We start from the raw sequence: 3,722 nt of genomic DNA on the forward strand, positions 1-3,722 counted from the left end.
GGGTCAGGCACCTTTCAAAGGTACAATTTATTGGCAATCTATTGGTAGAGCTTAACTATCTTATGCAACATATGCAACTTAATCACAGTTGTGTGTTTATTGTGGTGTCTAAATTTGGAAATAGGGTGACTATACAATTAGTAAGTAATGCAAAAAATCTGATCCAAAGATTGATGAAAATTTTAAAATTTTTGATAAACACTTGAAATGAAACTACAGATCCAGTACGAAATAGCCATCAATCGAGGCTACTACACAAGGTTTTTGTTTCTTAGGCGTTTTCATTTGTTTTGACTTTGATATTGTGAATTTTATCTGGGTTCATGTTGTTTAGGAGATTGGAATCCTAGAAATTGAAATTTAATTCTTTATTGATTATTTGAGGATTGGAATCTAATTTTTATTTAAATTTTTGTTTAAATGATATTTTTCATTGAGTAATTGAATGTTTCGTATAAAGGATAGAGATTTTTGAGATTGGAATCCTAATGTGCAACATTCATTCTTTGTGATGAGAGTTAGATACTAATGTGCAGTATTCATTCTTTGTGATGGGAGTTAGATATCTATTTGCTTTATTTCTAATTACTTTAGATATCTATTTGCTACTAAAAGATATCAAAATGACTCTCACTTTCACAAAACGTAAGGTATTACATTCACAAAACTTAACGTAAGGTATCCTATGCTTTCAAACTTTGTGAAAAAATTCAAATCCATTCCATCTGTTTGTCTCATGTTTTTGTTTTGTGCATGTTCAGGTTACTAAGGCAACAAAATTAAAATTTTAAGGTTGCTTGGCACTGTCAACAACATTGCATAAGTGGTAGCTTAAATTCTCCTTTCATTGTTGAAATTTTTTTCCCATTTGCTTTGATTGTAGAAAATAAACAAAGATTAATTAATAATTCATATTCTATTGCTTTCCTATGCATCACACGGGTTAGTGAACTGAAGACATTTGACCATTAGTTGACTTCCTTAGGTTGTGACACATAAGATTTTGGAGGTCTCACAAATTTCCACGTACACATTTTTTAATTTTTAGAAAAATTGATTTTTTACCTTATGATTTTATACCCAACCTCTTCTTCGACTCTTCCCTCTACTCTCTCTCTCTCTCTAGCAAGATGACCAGCAACCACTGCCTAGCTATTGTGGAGCCCAATCTCCTACCATTACGCTTAATCGTCGCTGTCTTCTCCTCTATCTCCACTTTCCAATCCACTATCTATATTCTCTGACAATGGTTTCAGCCCCCAACATTGTAGACACTACATTTTGTATCCCTTACAACTCGAGCCTCCGTTCCCCAATGATGCCGAAATTCTAAGGCCCAAGGTTGGTTTAGGGCTCAATCAGATTACAAATTGACTTGAGAGATGTTAAAAAGGAAAATATAACTTCTTATGAGCAAATAAATCTATTTTTGGAAAATAAAAGGCCAAAAAAACTCTCGGCCTGCATATGCAAGCTAGAACCTGTGTACGCAGGTCTGATGCATGCATACGTAAGCACAAACCTGCACACGTAGTTAGGGTTTCAGAAACCTATGAAAGACAAGTTTTCTGCATTAATGTTGAGGTTTGGAACGAATCCCACATCGTCTAGGAGCCATTCCAAACCCCTATTTTCTCACTATATATGCCATACATGACACATTTTCAAAACACATAGAAAATCCTAAGGGAAAACCTAAGATTCACTAGAAATAGTGAATCAAAGAGGGGGTTTTTCATAAAACATCCTCAAGTCAATTTTATTTTGATTGGGACATTTTCTGGTTTTGATCCTCGAGTTTTTAAAGTTTACTAATCATTTTTGCTTGGTTGTGAATAGATTTGACTGGGGAGAATGGCCAAAATCAAGCGAAAGGAGCTTTTGTTTTGAGGTATATGTTCTAACCTCTTCTCTTCCATTTATGCATTTAATCTTGCTTTTAATCTTATTTCTTTGCTTTGTTTATGTGTTAATATGTTTGTTTTAGTTTAGGTTTTAATTCTTTTCTTTTTTAAAAGTATGCTAGGTTGTAAGATTTTGTTGTTCTTTTAGTTTCCGTTCTTGCTTTCTGGGTTAGGGTTCTTCTGGGCATGTCTACGTGCATATGCTTTTACATGCGTACGCAAGCTTGAAGTATGCACACACATACAACTGGCCTGCGTATGTAGGCCTATGTATGTGCACATATACTCGTGCCCAAAAATCCTATTCTGAGTCTATTTGCTTCTGTTTCTTTGCTTCTTTCATATAATATGCCTCTAACACGCTAGATTAGGGTTTTCTCTTTGTTTCTTGTTTTGATACCATGAACATGCATAAATATGATCATGCATTAATGCCATAGGTGCTGTGATGTAGTGAGGTAAGCGAGGTAAGTCATGCATTCACATGAACATGCATTGGGTATATGTTTGATGATGAATATGAATGTGTTCGTTTGGATGATTTGTTCTCACGTGTTTATTTGAATCTTGCCATGCTTGTGTTTCTCCCATGTACACTTGTTACCTTGTTTGAATAAGTTATTTGCCATGATAGATGTCGTGAACACAAAATCTCAAGTTTGAAAATCAAACAATTGACAATGTTTTACAAGTGTAAATTTGTATTGAAGAATTTGTAAGTATAATTCTCTATGTTTAGATTCTAATACAATAGAATAATCTCCTGATTTGATCTCCTTAGAAAAGTCTTCAATTCAAGTATAGCGTCGATGTAGTCTTGACTCGAACACAAGATGTCCTCCACTTGGATTGGAAAGTGGATTGAAAGATCTTTGGAATGAAATTGCGATGAATCTCTGGCTGTGCATTCGTTAGGGATTTCTTGTTCTTTGCGTTCTTCATGGGTTCTTCAAATTTTATTGATCTTCGAAGATTTATGGTGGAAGTTCTTCGGGGCTTTAGAACTTGAATCCGATAAAAATTTGATGGATCAAAGTCATTGAAGTTTTTGGAGGCTTTGATGTTTGATTCCAGTAGAACTTTGAGACTTGGAAGAATGATTTGGATGAATGTTCTTCATCTTCGAAGATTTGTAGTGAAAGTTCTTTGGGGGTTTGGAGGCTTGGATCCATAGAGCTTTACTAATTTGTAGTCTCTTAGTGTTTATGGAGGCTTTTGAGCTTGATTACAATGAGCTTTGAGATCTAGAAGGATGACTTGAATGTTTTTGCTTTGAATGTTCTTCGTATTCGAAGGTTGAAGTTCTTGATTTTCTTAGAGGTTTTGGAGCTTGATTCCGGTAGAGCTTCAAAACTTCTAAATGTTTCTATATCCCCTGTAAGGCTAAGAAGGGTCTCTATTTATAGGAGTCCTAGAGAGGTGTGATAACACATGATTGACTATCATTAATGACATGTGTCATAATTTACATGGAGGGACTTTATGCCTCGTTCTCCAAGGGACACATGGCATTATTTGATTAGCCATAGTGCTTTAATTTAAAATAACACATTTTAGCCTTTAATTAGACTGCTTATGTCATTTAAATTAACATGAGCTAACATTTGATTGGCTCTCAAGTATTCTTTGTAATTTTTATTCTTTGACACTTGGAATATTGTCATTGGTCTTTGAATAATGATAGTGACACCCATTAAATAATACATGACTTCTTGTAATTAGCCGCTTTAAATGTACTACATGAATTTTGTGGTCTGACGTGGCAATTTGTGATTGGTAGAAAATTTCACTTTCTATAGATGTATGCTACGGTTGGTT

The 3,722-nt window shown here is 34.4% G+C and overlaps 1 long non-coding RNA gene across 2 annotated transcripts in view; it reads left to right on the forward strand.

Moving 5' to 3' along the window:
- LOC115975713 overlaps positions 1-3,722 on the forward strand; it is a 4,387-nt gene extending 665 nt beyond the window's left edge. The window contains exons 1-3 of one of the 2 annotated variants that reach the window (XR_004088179.1): positions 1-826; positions 1,840-1,891; positions 2,686-3,722. The exon at positions 1-826 is cut by the window's left edge and continues 665 nt beyond it. This is a non-coding gene — a long non-coding RNA (uncharacterized LOC115975713). The remainder of the gene's footprint in view (positions 827-1,839; positions 1,892-2,685) is intronic. The other variant, XR_004088180.1, reaches the window with a different exon arrangement.

This window comes from Quercus lobata, chromosome 2, assembly GCF_001633185.2.
Source record: "Quercus lobata isolate SW786 chromosome 2, ValleyOak3.0 Primary Assembly, whole genome shotgun sequence".
NCBI lineage: Eukaryota > Viridiplantae > Streptophyta > Magnoliopsida > Fagales > Fagaceae > Quercus > Quercus lobata.